Source organism: Nipponia nippon, unplaced genomic scaffold (assembly GCF_047370975.1).
Source record: "Nipponia nippon isolate SJK-2023a ecotype South Korea unplaced genomic scaffold, ASM4737097v1 scaffold_1, whole genome shotgun sequence".
Taxonomy (NCBI): domain Eukaryota; kingdom Metazoa; phylum Chordata; class Aves; order Pelecaniformes; family Threskiornithidae; genus Nipponia; species Nipponia nippon.
The window spans coordinates 125,029,091-125,047,579 of NW_028262290.1; the positions used below are offsets into that span (position 1 = coordinate 125,029,091).

Sequence of the window (18,489 nt, forward strand, 5' to 3'; positions counted from 1 at the left end):
AAGGTTCATTGAACAAGGAGATGACAAAGTTTGTAATATGAAGGTCCATCAACAAAAAATGACAGTGCAAATGATTAAATGTTTTGGGGTTACTACTGATTCACTATCAGAAAGGTTTAGACAGCCAGACTATTAGACATTAAATGGCTCAATAGCAATATGCTGAAATTTTATTTTGCTAGTGACTTAGGTCTTCAGTGTCCACTCAGACATGAAAGACTGTCTGAAAAGGTGAACTAAAAGACTACTGAGCGTGATAGCAAACATAGGGTTAACAATAATATGCCAAAAATAATTCCAACAAGAAACCTCAAATTCAAGCATTGCTTTAGAAGGCAAAGGAGTGCAAGAGATGAGTCAATCTCAATACCTTGGCAGTAATATGCAAGCCGGTGGGGATATCGAGAAGGAAATAATGTCGCAAATTGGCAAGGCAGCAACTGCATTTATCTGCTTAAATAAGATGCAGTCCTTGAAAATCTACAACTTAAAGAACAAACTGAATATTCAATTCATGTTATTTTCAACTTAACAGATGGATGTGAAAGCTGGAAATCTACCAAAAGTATAGACAGACATCTAAGAAGCCTGATAAAACACCCAGAAAAGCTTAAACTTAGGAAAACAGTATTTTTTAAAATAAGTTAATTTCTAACAAATTTTCCAAAATTTAACAGTATCTTATGTCAGATATCAACCAAAAAAAGAAGATAGCTGTATCTGGGATATTAGAACCCAAGGGAACGGCAGGAAGCTATGCCAGGGGAGGTTTAGGTTGGACATTAGGAAAAGGTTCTTCACCCAGAGGGTGGTGGAGCACTGGAACAGGCTCCCCCAGGAGGCAGTCATGGCGCCAAGCCTGACAATATTTTAGAAGCGTTTGGACAACGCCCTGAGACATATGGTGTGAATTTTGGGGTTGTCCTATGCAGGGAGAGGAGTTGAACTCGATGATCCTCGTGGGTCCCTTCCAACTCAGGACATTGATTCTATGTGTTAGTAATAAAAATGAATAATTTACTGGGTGGAAGTGTATTCCGGAGTCGAAGTGCACGCAAAAAAGGGAGAACGAAGAGGACACCTTCCGCTGAACACTGCGAGGGGCAAGGCCAGGGCGATGGTGAACCCGGCTGGTGGCAGGGCCCCGCCGGCGGACGCGGGGCCCGACCACGGACAGCTCCCGCCGGCCCCGGCTCCGGGAGCGGCTCCGGGAGCGGCGCTGGGAGCGGCCGGCAGCTCCGGGCGGCCGCTTCCCAGCTGAGCGACAACGGCCACCTCAGAAAATAAGCATCCGTCTTTTACATGGGCTTCTATGAAATTCGAGTGATGAAAACTGAGGGCGTTCGTGAGTGCCTTTCCGTTTGTGCAACACAGAGCAAAACAGGCGCTGGGGCACGCTGTCCGTATGGAAGAGTGAAAATGCCGCATGCACTCAAACAATGGCTGCGTGCGTCGAGCAGCTGCTTCATGTGGTTGCACTGTGTGGCTGGGAGCCTTTGAGGAGCTTCACTGCACTGGAGATTTTAAGGGCAAAGTCTGTGGGAGAAGACGTCCTTTTTGTAAGACAATACAGAAATGCGATTCTGGTAATTTTTATTTCTATTCTTCCAAAAAAATCATCATCGTAGAAAATAGCATGACAGTCTGTAAGGAAGCATGAAGAGCAAAGCTTCAGACCCTACTCCAGACATTGTTTTTCATTACACTGGGCCTTGTCTGCTGTAACATACTTGCCAGTTCTTCCCAGTTCCAGCCAGTTGGGTCTTCCTATCTAGTCCTTTAGCACAGAAAAAATAAAACTGCATTAACAGTAATATCCCGTAGAGGTTAGATATATTATTTTGCTGCTGCATGGAACTATGGGGATTTCACAGAAAAACAAACAAACAAACAAACAAACCAACCCTTAAAATGTATCTCAAGAGAGGTCTTGAAGGCACTGTTCTTTCCTGATGGACACCATCCTTCCTGGCTACATCACCTCTATTGAGCATTCAACTGACTTCCCTCGCCCTGCTACGTTCAGCTGAAGTTTACGCCCTTCCTTGCCTTCACCTTGCTCCTTTGTCATTGATTTTTTGATTTTATCGTCCTCACTCCCCTCATCTCTTGTCATGTAACAGTGCAGCCTCATCAGATCTTTGGCTGGCTTATTATAGTCCTAGTCTCCAGACCTTCTCCAGACCTTCTCCAGACCTTCTCCTTCTATACAGAGCAACTGGACTCAAGGTACAAAGGTGGTTCAATCACACCTTAAGTATTTGTGCTAGCTGAAAAACTCTAAGTTTGTATAAAAATGAATGAATGTCATTCAGTTCATTACACCTAGCTATTTTAAAGCACCTACTTTTTTTCTCTAGACCAAGAAGGGTCCTCCCTAGTGCTTCTAGAATACATTGACACTTTTCTAGACAACTGTTTACTACAGTGAGTTCCTAATTTGATAGATCCACAGGCGAGATTTGGGGAGATTCTCTCCAATGTGCTCGCGGGAGTCTGGGCCAAAGCATGAGATGATCTGAGCAGAGAAGCTTGTTTGCCTGCCTGACCTATCTCCTGCTCAGGCCAATTCGTGCTGGTTGAGTTTTGCTGTCATTTGTTAAGCCACATAACTAAATTAATTTTAATTTAAAACACGTAGCATGTTTTAGCTGGATTATGAAGGTTTATACTTTTTTTTCTGTAATTGTAATGAAGACTTGAAGGTGTTACGCTGTGTATAGGAGAAGTTAGACTTTCAGTCTATTTCAGTGTACTGTACTTAAGTAATTATTCTGTTAGTTGAAGAAAAGATCGCAGCTGGCTTTCAGGATTGTAATTCAGTGGCAACATCTTTTACATGTAAACTGAGCCCCTGATGCTGAAAGCACTGAGACAGAGTCAGCGCATGGCATCACGTTTTCAGAGCAGAATCACGTTATGGAGGACACCGTTCAAGAACTTTAAACCCTAACTGGGATGGAGCTGTAATCCTTTTACTGCCTTTGAACCGCACTTCTGTCTCAGCTGTGATATTATGAGGCTGTCTAGTCAAATTAATTGCATCCCCTAGTAGGAGTCATGTAGGTGCTTATCTTATTTGTACACTTCTAATGCAGGCAGCACTGTGATAGCTAAACCATGCTTTGTCCTTGTCTCTTTTTCTTGCCTTTTATTCCTTATTACATGTAAAAAATACTGGTAAAGAAGTTGAAAACGGAAAGAAGTAAGCCGATTAAAACCTGTAAGCCAAATGGGCACGTATTTTGGCTGCTCCGTCGATCAGCCTCCACACCTGACCACCGGTGCCAAGAAAAAAAAACAAACAAAAACCCCAGCAAACAAACTTCTTTGCAGTCTGGAAGAAACACGGTGTTCGGTGCCCGCGAGCTGCCTGCCAGCCACCCGAGGGCAGCCAGCTCCTCCGACGCCACCGCGCCGTCCCGCTCGGGTGATGCCGCAGCGCGGGGCTCAGAGCCCAGCCGCGGGCGCTGCTCTGGCGCTCCGTTAACGACCCCAGACCCTCCTGCATCCCTCCAGCTCCCGTCTGGCACAACCGATTTGCTGGCAGCTCTGGCGGCGCAGGAAGCGTCGCGGCAGCGAGCTGGCGGGGCGCGGCGGGGAGGCTGCGGGTGCCGGCCCGGGCCAGGCCGGCAGGAGCGCCCGGCAGAGGCGGCAGCAGCCGGCGGGGCGCGGGGCTCCGGGGCTCCCCGCTGGCCCCGGCGCCGGCGGGACGATCGCTCCCTCGGCCTCCGCGTTCAGCGCTCCGCTCGGCCCGCAGGGCGCAGGCTGCTTCCCCCGGCGGGGGTGCCCTGCTCGCCCGGCGTGTCCCCCCGGACGGCCCCGCCGGGCGGCTGCGCGGCGGAGGGGGCTCCGCGCCGAGGGGCGGCGGGGAGCGGGGCTCCCCTCGGGCCGGGCCGCCGCCGGCAGCCGTGAGGCGCCGCGCCGCGTCAGGCCGCGCTGCCATGACAGCGCGCAGCGCCGGGCCGGTCACCGGCCGCCGCCACCGCCGCGCCACACCGCCCCGCTCGGCCCCGCCGCTCCCCGCGCCCGCCCCGCTGCCGGCCGCCTCCCTCCCCGGCGGAGAGGCGGCCGCCCGCCCGGCCCGGCCCCACCCCGGCCCCGCGTCCCGCCGCCGCCGCCCCCCCGCGGGGTCAGCCGGGGACAGCGCCCGCCTCCCGCCGCAGGAAGCGCCGCAGCCGCCCCGGCGCCTCCCGCTCGGCGCTCGCCTGTGGCAGGTGAGACTCCCCGCGTCCCTCCCCGCTCCCCCGGCGGGCCCCGGCCGCGGCGGCGGGGCCAGGGGGGAGCCCCCCACCCCGGGCCGGGGGTCCGGAGCGGCGGCGGGGTGGGCGGGAAGCCGAGCGGGGGTTCCGCAGGCGGGCCGGGCCGGGGCCGGGGCCGCTCGCCCGTGCCGCCGCTCGGCAGGGCCGGCTGCGCACCGCCGGGGGACGGAGGCGAGCGGCCGGGAGCCGCGCCGCCGGCCGCCCCCGCAGCCCGGGGCCCGGCCTGCCGCCGGGGCGGGGAGGCCGCGGTGTGCTGCCGGCCGGGGAGTGCTGCTCCCTCCCGGTGCCAGCCCCGCTGGGGCTCCCCTCCGGCCCCGCGGCTCCCCGCGCTGACCGCGGGTGACTCGGTTGGAGCTGCGAGGGCAGCCTCACCTATTCGGTGTCCCCCGGCCCTTCGGTTTACCAGATGTATTTACTCGTTACACGGGAAGAAAACAGGCTTCGGGAAGGGCTACGTCGTGTTTGTTGCTTCTGCAGAGTTCATCCCTTTCCCTCACCCCCGGGAGCTGCAGAGACTTTGCAGGAGGGGCCGGGGTGCTTCCCAGGGGCTTCACGCTGCTTGCGTGTGGGAGCGCTGAGCTCAGTGGGGACGGTGGCGCGGGAGATGGCTGAGAAACGCTGGGGCGTTCGGGTGACGGATGGCAACATCCGTGTAGGGTTGTCATTCCAGAGCAGCTGACAAATTGAGACAAAAGTGTTAAGAACCTCTCTGTGAATGTAGTAACGCTGTTTGTTAAGCGTACTTGTGACTATGAAGGATAATTAACCAGTATTTTTAAAAAAGTAAGTGCTACTGGCCTTCTAGTCGAGGGAACTCAATACCTTGTGGAAAAAACATCCAGTTGCATAGTGCGTTCTGTGGGATGCTTCTGCGGGAGAGATGTAAAGAAGCTAACGCAGAATACACGTTATGTAGAAAATGCAAGAGCGAGGCATAGGCAGTAACTTATCCTAAGTCCCACAGCAACAGGTGGGTGGCAGAGCTGGGAGGAGGCTGCATGTCCTGGCTCTGCCTCGCATCTCTGCCACAGCACAACCTTCCTCCGTTAGGGGCCGAGCTTCCTCTCGCCAAAACAGCGGCACAATACCAGCAGCTGCAAGGAAGGCAGGATCAGCTCTTGCTTGCTAATGCTGTGGTAAAGAACTGAGATTAATTTATTATTATTAGACTAGGAAAGCACCTCTGGGCAAAAAAATGTCGCTGTATGTTGTGCTCAAACCATACGAGCAGAAAAGCAGCATTCTGGTGAGGAAATTGGGGCTTTCCCGGGTCCAAATATTGCCATATATTGTGAGGGGACCACTCTCGTCGCAGGAGGATGCTCTGTGAGGTCGTGCAGCATGGATCGGTTGTGCCCTAGAGCAGTCGGGGGCAGTGAAAAGCAGAAGGAGCCTCAATGGAAAGACAGTACTGCAGAACATATCTATAGGATAGTCAAATCACAGCTCTTTCACGTATTAAAGTTTTTTTTCCCCAGAAACTATACCTGAAAGAAAATACTGCAGGGGACTGAGGCACTAAGCCAGCTGCAGAGGAAAGCAGAAAGATACTGTGTATCATTAGAAAACGTTAGTAGAGTCTATCTATACAATATCTATACATTTCCAAAAGGAGTAAGACTTGGTTAAGAATTCAAAGCACAACAGCTTGTTGGGCTGCAAAAGTATAAGGTCTTGGTCTTTTTCATTGAATCAATAAACATAAAATGAAAATATACAGCCTCTAATATGAACTTCTACTGAGCAGTTGAGATAAAACTTGAACAGGATAAATGAGAAGGCATTGTTAGTGAAAAAGGCTTGGGAAATGGTATCAGGATTTATTAGGGAAATGAAGAAAGACATATTGTCTCAGATTTAAAAAGGAAATCTCTTAAAAAATGAGGCCTAGCAGAAAGAAAGAAAGGGAACCTGCTAATACAACAATGCTTTGTTTTCCTGGAAATAGCTGAAATGGAAAAGTTTTGAGAAAAAAGGCTGGGGAAAAAAGTGAAATCCAAAGAAATGTCTTTGATAGTGATGGAAACGTCTTATTAAAAAGAAGTTGAAATGCTCCAGGTAGAATAAACATTTTCAGAAGGTAATATTGGAGTTAGCTGTCCAGCTTAGAGGAGTCAAACAAAAAAGACACAGGTTAGTATTACTCAGAAAGCAGCTGAGATGAAAGAGATGAGATACATTTATTTTCATCACATGAATTGTTGAGATCTGGAGACCAACCAGCACAAGGCACAAAAAGAGAGGTAGCTTGTAGAAAAGGATTAGGAAAAGAGAGAGGGAAACAGAGCCTAAGTAGGTAGCTGAACTGCTACAGACCTTCACCTGGGAGGGCGGGATGCAAAGTTTCTGTCCTAGGCAACTGAGGGCTAGTTTTGCGATGTGGATGGCAGATAAAACTAGAACCCCAGACCCTCAGATCTTACTGTTTGATTTTCTGGGCAAACGAAGATGCACTGGAGGAACCTGAGAAGTTCTTGAATGTGCTAAGGGCTGCTTTTCCAGGAAAGGGAAAAGGACTAAGCAGGAAAAAAGCCGATACAGAACGGTGTACCTGCCCCAACAGGGGGATGTCAGAGGGAAGGCCAAAAAAAGTTAAGGAGGAAAAAATGAAACTCCCTTACAGGGCACTGCAACCCAAGGGTACTTATAGGAAATACAGATTTTATATACATCTGAAAGAAAGATGAAAGATTGTGAGGCGATTTCCTGGAAAGTATTACCAACCAGAAGGAGCAACTGTGATAAGGGCTGAGGTTCAGCAGCTCTTGTACAGCAGCACGTAGGCAGCTATGAGGTATGGTCCGTTACAGGATGTCCCTCAGACAGGGGAGCAGCCTGTAGCTCTCTCGTACCACGCTGGGCCTTCTAGGCCATGGCAAAGCAGCATCTCATGTAAAGAAAGGGGGGCAATTCCTGGTTTCTTCATCCACCCAAAGGAAATGTAGCACTTCTAATGGGGTGTTTGCCACCATAACAGAAACAAAAAATACATGAATAAAAAGGAAAATGCAAGGAGAGCTTTTGTAGAAAGGCAAAAGTAGCGAAGTGGTGCAGTTGCAAGAGTATAGACGCTTAAAGAAAAGGTGTGACATAAATAAAATGAGAGGAAAACCAAGATGCATGGAGTAAACTTCCTGACCTTTCCAGGTCAACAAAGCAATTCAGCCACATTTGCAATCAGTCATAAATAATGGCAGTCATTCTAACAAAAGATATCCTTACATTAGGATACATCCTGACATAGATATTACACTTAGGTCTGGCCTTGGCTTCCTGAATACATACCAGTCCGGTTTTACTGTTTTATGAAGTTCTTAATAGTTCTGTTACAATTTGCATTTCAAAAAATGTGCTACGGAAGTGAAAACATTAATAATACCATTCCTAACCAGTTAAGCTGCTGTACCTAACAGTTTAGCAAAATGTAAGGGAGAATACATGAAACTTATGAACCTATGAAACCTGAGGAACCTATGAAACTCAAGCTGAAAGAGGGGTAGAGATGTGCAGGATCTTCCAAACATTTCCTCATTTTTATATTAATGGATTACCAAACAAATCATGGGAGGAAGAAAAGGATGCACACAAAGGTTGCAACACACTAGCTAAAACATGGCAAGTGTCTGCCATGTAGGGGCTGTAATTCAAATGAGATATTGGGGGCTGTAATACTGAGTGCATTATATAAACGCTATCCTGAATTTGGTTATCTTTCGTTCGTGAATTGAAGTTTTAGCTGTAGTTAATAAATGTTAAGAGGTTCGGTCTAGCTGTTTTTGGAAAATGACAGAACACAAAAGCCACGTGGTAACTTCAGACAGATGTTTTACTTCAGGTTTCTAGAGATGGGCGCAAGAGAAACCCTTGACTTTCTTCTGTATGGCTAGGTCCTGGTGGTTACCCCTGATCAAGCTCATGGTAAAGTAAAACTTCAGGAAGTTTACCTGTCCTCCCGGTGAAGGTAAGGAGATTTTTGTTAAAAAAACTGACTTCTGAATGACAGGTGACTGTTTCAAGCTAAAGTTGAGGGAATGTAATACTTCGTGTTGAGATGAACTGATGAGATGCAGTTTGTAAACTAGCCAGCTGACGGTCAAATGGCAGAGAAAACTGAGTAACTAAAACAGATAGGAATAAACTTAGAGGGTTCTGTGTCTCAGCATTGTAATTAAAAGGGCGTCAGAGTGGAAAACGTTGGAAATAACTTCCGTGACTTTGGCAAAAGAATGTTGTATAACACCACCTTCTGACTGTTGTTAGTATAATGGCAGCTTAATAAAAAAAGGTTAATAAAAAAAGTAAAAGGGAACTGTAAGTAAGTAAATAAATAAATAATAAAATAACCAACTAAATATAACTGTCTAGTACAGTGGGGAGCACTGTGTTATGAAATTGCAGAACAAGTGTACATCTGGAATAGGAAACTAAAACCTACTTATTATATGTGCGCACATTTTGTTCTCCTTTAGTCTGGCTAGGGTACATGGGTTTTAGTTCATTTACAGTGTCATTTTTTTTATTTTTAATTTCTGGTCTTCACTATAAGGATGCATAAATTATTTACCGTTTTGAGATACGAAAGGAGATGTACTTAGGATCCGAGATCTGTCCAGTCCTCTGGGATTTAGTCAGATGATCTCATTAGATGCAGAGTCACTGCAGTAAGTCTAGAAATGTGCAGATGCTAAATATAATGCAGGATTTTAATTATTGTTTACAGTTAATTAAAACGCTATTTTTGTTTGTTTTGCCTCCCTCTGGCATCTTCAAGTCCTAATTAATTCTTAACTGTGGGTGGTGGGATTAGGATTGGCAGCAAGACACACCTCAGACAGCCCACCAGCACCTATGGCTGTACGTGCAGTAGGACTGCAGAAGCAAAGATCACATTCTTGAGAAGCTCGATAAAGGTCGCTATTGTTCTTGCCGCCAAGATTATTTTTATCACATTGTCAACATATTTGTTAATGTACAAACATGCAGGTGAGATATAGAACACATGAAACTCATAAAAAGGTGAAGACTTTGCATACACATGAAATTAGAGCACTGAAGATGAGATGTATAGAAAAATGCTGAAGGGGAGCGAGCGTTCACTTGACAGATTAAGGAACTGGCTGGCACTGTTCCTTGTGGTGAACTGCTTGGTGACATTTATGACACTGATAAAGAAAATCTGTGAGCAAGTATCATTAATTGATGTGGTTCAAGGACCGGCTATTCGGCACTTTTCTATGGAGGTGGTATTATTCCAGGTGCATAACCAGATTGGGATCGAGGGTTTTGGTTTGTTTCTTTTTTTTTTTTTCCCCTGTAATGTTGCAGTTGTTGTTTCAGAGTACAACGGGTTTTTTTGTCTTAGAAGTGCTGCTGTGATTGGTTTCTAGGGCTTTCTTGATTTGACCTAATTGGACATTTTGAAAGGATGCCAAAGTACGGGGTAGGATTTTGCCAGTTTTCCGTCAATGATTAATAAAGCTCATTTGGAGGATCAATTAGCGTTCCAAAAAGAAGATTTTGAGCTGGAATTGTTATAAAACCAATGAATGCTATTTTATTAACGGGCATTTTCAATGTTGAATGAAAAACCACGGCACTGTCATGAACACTAAATACAATTTTTTTCCAGAGAATCTCCTCCGTTCAGATGATTATCGTGTTGTATCAGGAATTCTATAGTCAAGGTGGAGAAGCACTTTCATTCTGTTTTGTAATGACATTTTGGGCAAAATTCAAGTTGTTGTTTTTAAAAAATCATTAGACCATTAAAAAGTGGTTTCAACAGGTAAGATTTCTTCAAAGCTTTATTTCCTCTTCATAGTGCTAAAAGTGTAAGTGCCAGCTCTCTAAAAAGTCTTTAGAAAGAACAAGTGACTGCTCTTGGTGTGTCTGAAGACCTAGTGAATTGAAAGACATGAAGTGGCATGTTTGGAGGGAGGAAAAGCAGGCAGCGTATGCCATCATCAGTTTCTAATCATCCCCAGCTTCTCCCCAAGTTCTTCTTTTTATAAAGATGATTTTAAAACACCGTGCAAGTTGTTCAGCCTGTCTCTGTGCATTTCTAATTTGTTTATTGCCCTGGTACATGAATATAGATTTGGCGGATAGCTTTTTCTATAGTCAGAGGGCTGACTAGAGTGGACAAGTTAACAAGCAGGAGGTTCCTGCACATTGGAATTAGCTAGTTGTCTGTTTCATCCAGTGCTTGTTTGTTCATGTCTTCCTCATTCAGCTGTATCCTAAAGAAATGAGATACCCAGCTATTACGGTAGTGCCAGTTTCTAATTTGTTCCAGGAGTTCATAGCCGTGGGTCTGAGTGCACCAGGTAGGATCTGTAGGTGTTTCCATAACACTTGTCATTGCATTTGGGTCGTAATTAGACTTTTAATTTTCATGTCATTGGGTTTTGGCTGACCAGGTAACTATAAAAAAGTACAGCACTGCCAAGTGCTATGCTATGACGTGCTGTACTTACTCTTTCGAGGTCAAGCAAGAGCTTTTTACTGAAGTACTTCCCTCTGCAAAGATTTATGCACGCTGGGTAACACTGCCACTCTGCTGCAGCACGTTTCTACTGGGTAAGGTCACTTGAAAAGCCAGAGTTTTGACTAAACTTGGCAGGTCCTGCAGAGAGATTTTTCAAGCTGGCCTCCAAAGCATCTTCTGGGATTCCTGGCAGATCAGGTTTTCTAGGAAGGAACTGCTTCTTTTTTCAGACACTATTAGCATAAGTATCACAACATGAAGCCCATAATCACACTCAGAAGACGCTTTCCTCTTGTATGTCAGGAAAATTGTGTTTAAATTGGCATTTACTGAAATATGGCTGTAGGAACTGTACCAGTGTTACATATTACACTGAGCAGGTATATATACTGCACTACATGCTACACTTGGAGCAAAAAATGGCAACAGCCATTCTAAAATAATAGAATTATAGTGCTATACTGTTATAGCATTTCTGCCAGCACTATGGTAATATTTCTCTTCCATACCTTTGAAGAGAACTTAGGAACCAAAATACTTCAATGGAAACTCTGTGCATGTCTCTGAATTATTCCAGAAATCCAACTATGATTGGATTCAGGATGAAGATGGTAAAGTGATGTCATTCACGCCATGTTTTAGGCCTGCTAAAATAAAGCTTAGCAAAATACTGCTAAAGCAAGAGATGGAGAATGAATGGAAAGATGATAGTGCATTATTTTACATGTTTTCATGTACTGAAATGAGTAGATGTCCTCATCTACTCCAGAGAAGAGATAGCAGGCTTCTACATTCTGTTCTGAGCTTAGTAGAAAGGTGGAATCTCAATTCCTAGCTTTTGTTAGTTTTACTTATACGTGGAGGTTGTTTCCTGGCATCTCTCTGTTTCTTGCTGTGTTTTCCATAGTAATGCTCACTTATGAAGAACAAGTTGATTTAGAATACAACGAGCTGCACGTTCCCTCAATTAATACACCCACCCACCTGGTAGTTGAGCTCCATATGGTCTTAGATTAGCAATGAGAGAACTTGCAAGGCTCTTGCTTCTGTCAGGCCTCCAAAATCAAGCCTCTCCCCAGTGGCTTTTAGCTTTCCCTCAGAGTAACCCAGTTATAATTATTCCAACTGCAGAAGCCTTTCCAAGCCCTAATCTTTTAACTGAAACCACAGCGGTTTAGGACAAGGGATCTGGTTTCAATAGGACTTCTAGCCATCTTCCCACTCTACCTTCTGTCACAGCTGCGTTCGCTCTTGCTTTGATTCTTCTTGAAAGAGATGTCCCTCTTCCACCACTGAAAGGGAACTGTGTGCAAAGCCTTTGGTGCTATCCCACCCTTTCAAACTAGAGACTTTTCTGCAGGTCAGTTAAATGCTATTTCTTCTTGCCTGTCCTTGCTGGTGTCCCCATCTCACCTTTTGTCCATCCCATTCAGTGTGAAGGAAAAGCTACAGCTCTGACCTAACGAAGCCTGTCAGTTGTCACCTAGTTTTGCCATTACTATTCATTTATTAATGTGGAGTTGCTTCTGCTGTGCATTGTTGTGAAATTCAAACTAGGCCTAGTATAATTTTTATGAGATTTGGAACCATGATTTGAATCATAAAAATATTCATCATGGGTGGCAGCATGATAGGACAAGAACAGCCTTGATCATCTCTTCGGAGCATAAGAAGTACAAACTACCGTTTTTATTTAGTCCGGTAGCCCATCTAGCCTGGTTGCCTTTGACTGACTCCGACGAGTGGAGCATGCTTGCAGAAAGGCTGGAAGAAATAGGACAAGTGCAAGATTTCCTAACTTCTGGCAGTCAGAGGTTATGGGAATTTCCTGATCCAGAGATTTCACTGGATTGCATCATCGTGTTTACTAGCCATCGATAGACTTATCGACCATAAATTGTCTGATCCGTTTTGAACTTTCTTGAACCTCCACATCATCCTTTGATGACAGTCCAAATAGCCTTTTTTAGTAAAAGAGCTTTTGCAATAAAAAGGAGAATATGCACAAATTCCTACTTAGGCTAGAAGCCTGCTTCAGCGTAGGAGGGCTAAGACTGTTTTCTCTAATACTTTGTTGTTGCAATTTAGAAACACAGATCTTAAAAATAATTTTTGGTGATAACGTAATCTTGCTGTTTTTCTTTCAGTTCAGATTTTTTTGCCCTTGTTCATTTGGTTTTGTGGACCGAGCACTAATGTCCTGTGCCATGTGGATCCCTGCATAACTTGAAAAAAACTCCCTGCTGTGTTTTTGCACGGAAGATCAAAAATTGATATGAACTGTGCATTGGAGGTTAGATTGTGCCTCTAGGTTTGTTTCTCTCTCTTTTGCTTTCCTTCTTGTTATTTATTTTTCTTTCCTATTTGTCTCGATTTTCATTCATTTCTCTTCTGTTCTCACACATCCGCTGTGGTTCCCCTCGAATTCTGATGGCAGGATGGAATTAGATCTCTGTGCAAAAACAAAGTATTATTACATTAGGTTATTTTTAGGTTCCCCAGAAATCTTGAAAGAGACATATATATTACACTGTATGGTAAAATGGAAATCGAAGAGGAAAAGAATTAAAGTCCAACAGTATATAGTATTAGTGGTTTCGTATCTATTTTTCACAGGAAATGGATGTTTGTCCCAGACAAAGACTAGAGGATGTTGGCCAAATACCTTCCGTTAACACCAAAATGTTTTGAAGTCTTTCATGGCGTTTAGAGACGATTTGCCTCAGCTATCATTAATATTAAATGGAAATTAATCTAAAGTCATTGTATTAATGAACCGCCCAGTAGTTTTGGGGTGTGTATAAGCACGGGTTATCCGTGGTTTAAAGAGGGACCTACACAGGATGCTGTCCTGCTGTGCTGGCTCACTACGGGTAGTCTAAAAAATAAAAAGGGACATGTATGCTTCCTGATTTCCACGTTCCCTGTAAGGTTTTTTAGAACAAAATGGTTTGGATTCTCTTTGTCTGCCAAAAGGTGAGGTTCTCATTTAATCAGCAGACTCCAGAGTGATCTTAAACTACTGACACTTTGTGCTGCTTTACCATAACTGTTTTCGCCTTCAATCGCCATTTTCCCATGCGCTGTAGTACATGCTATTTCAGAGGACTGAGGAAATAAGAGGCCTGAGAAATTAGAAATAATAAGAAAACTCGCATGTTTCATAAGACAGTCCTTCAGAAAGTGATTAGGGACTCCTCTGTCCACCAGATAATGTGTGCTAGGTGGTCAAGCAATGCAGCTGCTTCCTTAGCTCGTGTTTGCCTGTGCTATCTGCCTGCTTGTGTATAAACAAATTAGTAACACCCCTCCTCAAAAAAGAACAGATAAGGTGTGTAGTACTTCTGAGAAAAACGCGAAGTCATTTGTATCTGAACTGATTTGCCAAGCAACTATTCTAAAATCAAAGATCCATAGGGAAAAACAATGAAAAGAACCCCTAACAAGGAAATCTGCAAGGTGATGGCAGATGCAAGATGTCCATTACAATTAGAAAGCCCAGCTGAACTAAAGTTCTCCCCTGCCTGCCCATCCCCAAAGTATGAAAGCCAGACAAAAAATACTTAGGAGGAAAAGTAAATTAAGAGCAATAAGGGATAAAAAGCTGAAATCCACCAAGGTACCAAGTTATGCTGTTGTGTTCAAATGTGAAAGAAAAAATACTATTTCATTGACAAGAGCCTTATGCCCTGAAAGATGTACAGCTTCTCTTCCAGCTCATCTCAGAGCTGGATTACGTCCCATGCACTCCTGGTCCCGCTCGTGGTCATTTGATGAGGTCAGTGTTAGGTTGCTTTTTAATTGAAGGAAGTTCCTGACTCCTGTGAACAAAGTCACGGCCCATGGGTGACTGATGGAGTGGGAGCTTATGCCTGTAGATGACCTGCACTTCTCTTCTCAGGGCGGAGGACGATGTTGTCATTACTTTCCTGGCTGTACAAGCTATGTGCTCCCTCCCTCCGTTCCTCCCTCCCTCTTCAGTGCCCGCTCCAGGTCAGGCAGTGCAGATAGTGTGGGGTTTCAGAGGCTCTCCTACGTGCCCTGCAGTTGTACGGAACCCCCGCCTCACGGTCTGCACAAGAAAAGCATTTGTGCAAGCGCACGGTAGACACAGCACATTGCTGGTAGCCACAGGGCAAGCAGAGAGTCCCTCAAACTCCTGCAGGGAAGGAACAAGAGGACCTCTCTGCCAGGTGGGACTGGAATTTCAGGGACTGGTGGGGGCCATTGATAGTGAAAAAGTCACAGAGGGCTTAGGGTCCTGGATTGCCTAAATCAGGGGCCCTCTGCTCGGCTGCTGTCCACACCACACACTGGGCCTGGGCAGCTGTACTGCCCCAAGTCCAACCCCTTGACTTGTTACCGAAATGCTGTTGAGCTCCCTCCCATTCCTTCCCTGCTTCTGTCCTTCTGCACTGGGGGGACTTAGAGTTCATAGGCAGGGTCATCTTCTGGCCAAGCAGGTGGAAGGGAGACTGTGTTCGCGTGAGGACCCGGGAACATCTGTCCACATGTTAAAATGCAAAGTAGGTGGCTAGAGGAGCACTTTGAGATACCCTGATGTATCTCCTCCGAATGATGCTTTGCCTGCTGTGAGGAGCCGGCATCAGAATATGCTACAAAGCCGTCCTACTCTAGTATCCACAAACATTTGCCGTTGCCATCAGTGAATGGCGTTCGGGATCGGTTTCACGCGATGGGGATGATGACACATTTTACGGCTCCCATTCTCACCGTCACGTGACTTTGTGTCCCTGCATTTTAGTCATTTCAGAGCAGTGCATCACCACCCCCCTGGCTCACGCTGCGCTCTGTGTTTAGCAGCACGTATTTATGACACGGGGAGTGAAGAATGAAGTTTAACTTATGTCCTTAACTAACCCGTCAGTGAGGGATTAACAGCCTACTGCATTCTTTTACTGAGTATTAATCACTTAACATTATTTTCATTTTTCTTAAAAGCCTTTTGCTTCCTTAGTATATCAGCACACAGCTTGGTTTGCAACCACGGCCTTGGAAGGGCTGCTGATACATTAGTCACGCCGTTGCTGTCCTCGGCCTGACAAGGGACCTGTTGTGTTACTTTCTGGGTGAAGGAAAAACTACGCGTCCATGGGCCACAGCTCAGTTATCAAGGTTCGCTCTCGCTTCACAAACCTGTCTTCCTGGCTGTGGTAGAGTTAAAAAAATAATTGCAAGTTTTTCAAAGGATCACCCACATGCACATGGTATGAGAGCTCTTTTCTTTGTTGGTTTCATTTTATTTGTACATGACTCACTCTTGGCAAAATGAGTGAGCCTCATGAGCCTGTAAAAATTCTGTTTGGATTAAATGATTTGCATTAAATGATTTATAACTGCAAGAAGGGTTTAATATTCCTGTAATTCCTTAAGGAAAAACAAACCAATCTTATTCTTTCAAGTAGCTATTGCTTTCACACCTATTACTTCAGACGCCATCTTACTCGCTCAAGCCGATAGCTGTTAATGAGACTCCGGGTACTTCTCCTTCCTTGCCTTCCCTGCCTCATGAATTAGAGATGGGTGGCAGGAATGCACTGTCATCCTTTTCCTAGCACGTCCTTCTGAGCGTGACTGAAGGCCAGGGAACGTACGCCCTCCCAAAACTGCCTGCCTTGCTACGGAGCAAGAAGCAGCATCGGTGCTGGGCCAAGGCGCAGCAATCGCGTTTCTGCGGCTCCCTTTCCCCCAGTTTTGTAGGCCGGAGGCCTGTCAGCCTTCGTGTTCCTGTCGGCGTGGGTGTGCTGGTTACAGCCCACGCACCCTGCTGACCCCCGCAGGGGTCGGCTGTCTGCAGGGCCGGTGGCCTGCCCACCCGCCCTCACGCCCGGCCCCAGGCCTGGGCCGGCTCCCCAAACCCAGAGATGCGGGGGCAAGGGGAGAGCCCCCACGGGGCACCCCTGTGGAGACGGGGCCTCCAGACGCCTGCGCCCAGCGGGGCTGCCCGCGCCCCTGCGGGGGAGGCCTCCTGGCCTCTCGAAGCCCGTCGGGAAAGGGTCGCGGTGGGCGCCCGGGACACCCGGCGGGATGCCGAGGGTGCCATCAAAAAGCCCTCGGACCGTGCCTGCGCGGAGCCGCCGCTGGTCCCGCTGCCGGCTTCCACAGTCTGAGGCACGGCCTCTCTGCCTGCGGCTAAGTTGCTAACGGAGGCCGCTGCCTTCAGCCTCTGGCCACGGGGGAGCCCTCCTCCTCCTCCTCCTCCTCCTCCTCCTCCTCCTCCTCCTCCTCCTCCTCCTCCTCCGCCCGTGCCCCTGCCCCTCTGACAGGGCGATCCACGGCCGCGGGATTTTAATTTCCGTGGCAGAAAAGCGCCGCGGGTCCCCTCGCCCGCAGCCCCGGCGGCGGCTCCCACCGCAGCCCGCAGCCCCGTCCCCGCCGCCCGGGCCCTCGAGGAGAAGGGGTGACTCGGCGGCGCCCCGGGGCCCGCCCTGCCCGGGCGCCGCCCGCCGTGCCGCGGCGCAGCCGGGGGGGATCCCGGCCGCCTGCGGGCGCCAGCCCCAGCGGCGCTACAAGTGGCCGCCGGGGGCGGTTTCGGCTCCGGCTCCGGCTCCGGCTCCGGCCCCGACGCGGTTTCCCTCCGCCCCGCGCCCGCCTCCCGGCGACCCTCTACCGCGGCGCGGAGGGGCCGCGGGCCGCGTTGCGTAACGCTGCGCTCCGCTCCGCCGCTCGGGGCGGCGAGGAGGCGCGGAGGCGAGGCGAGGCGAGGCGAGGCGAGGCGAGGCGGGTCGCCGCGGCCGGAGGTGAGCGGCGGCGGGGCGGGCGGGCGGGGCCGGGGGGGGCGCAGCGCGGCGTGTGCGCGGCCCCGCGGGAGGCGGCGGCGGCGCAGGCGGGGGGAATCCAGGTCACGTCCGCAGCCAGACGGCGGCTGGCGGGAGGGACGCGGCGAGAGGCACCGCGCCGCGCCCGGGCGGGCGGCGAGGGACGCGGGGCAGGCGGGCAGCTCCGCTCCGCTCCGCTCCGCCGGTAAGTCACTCGGGCTCCCGCTCGGCGGGACTGGCGGGGGGGGGAGCGGGGGGGGAGCAGCGCGCCCCGGCCGCGGGCGTGGGCGGGCGCTCCGGCGGCGGGCAGGGGGCGCCGGCTCGGCAGGTTGGCGTCCGGGGGCGCCCCGGGGGCACGCCGCGCTGCCCCCCGCCGCGGCCGTCCCGGGGAGGGGGCTGCGGGGCGGCGCGGGGGAGGCACGCCGCGCTCCCCGGCCGCTCGCTATATTTAGCCGTCAGCGGCGGGGAGAGCGGCGGCAGCGGCGCGCAAACGCCGTCGGGGCGGGAGACCCGTCGGGGCGCCGGCCGCCCGCCCGCAGCATCCGGGGGCGGCGGGGGGCAAGCGGCGGCGCGGCCCGGCCCGGCCCGGCGGGAGGGGAACGGCGGCAGCCGCCGGCGTTCGTCACCGCGGGGGTCGGCGGTGCCGGGGAGGTGGAGGGGGGAGCCGGCGGTGTGCGTGTCTGCCGGCGTTTCCTTATTTATTTGTGTTCGCAGCATAGGTGGTATTTCCCCGTTAAGAGTTTATCCATTGAAGTTTTATTTGACTTTCTAAAGCAACATCAACAACAGAAATCCGTGAAGTTAAAAAGCCAAATGTGTTAATTGTTAACTAAATATAGGAGAGGAAGGCTTGAAAGCTGCCGTGGGTGGCTTGATCAGGCAGCGTATGAGTAAAAAGGAAAATTGTCAGCCTTGGGAAGCCATGTGCCGGTAGGTAGAAAGGATCGCACCTGTCCCGGCG

General features: G+C 48.9%; 1 protein-coding gene across 17 annotated transcripts in view; it reads left to right on the forward strand.

The window, feature by feature from the left end:
* The first annotated feature begins 4,162 nt into the window (after positions 1 to 4,162).
* The window catches only part of THRB (thyroid hormone receptor beta), a 174,909-nt gene continuing 160,582 nt past the window's right edge, over positions 4,163 to 18,489 (forward strand). For 6 of the 17 annotated variants that reach the window (XM_087771231.1, XM_087771241.1, XM_087771287.1 and 3 more), the window contains exon 1: positions 17,254 to 17,510. The gene's annotated coding sequence lies outside the window, so the exon portion shown is untranslated. Of the gene's footprint in view, positions 4,218 to 8,149; positions 8,224 to 17,253; positions 17,511 to 17,581; positions 17,734 to 18,489 lie in introns of those variants that run through there. The other 11 variants (XM_087771277.1, XM_087771212.1, XM_087771222.1 and 8 more) reach the window with 3 other exon arrangements.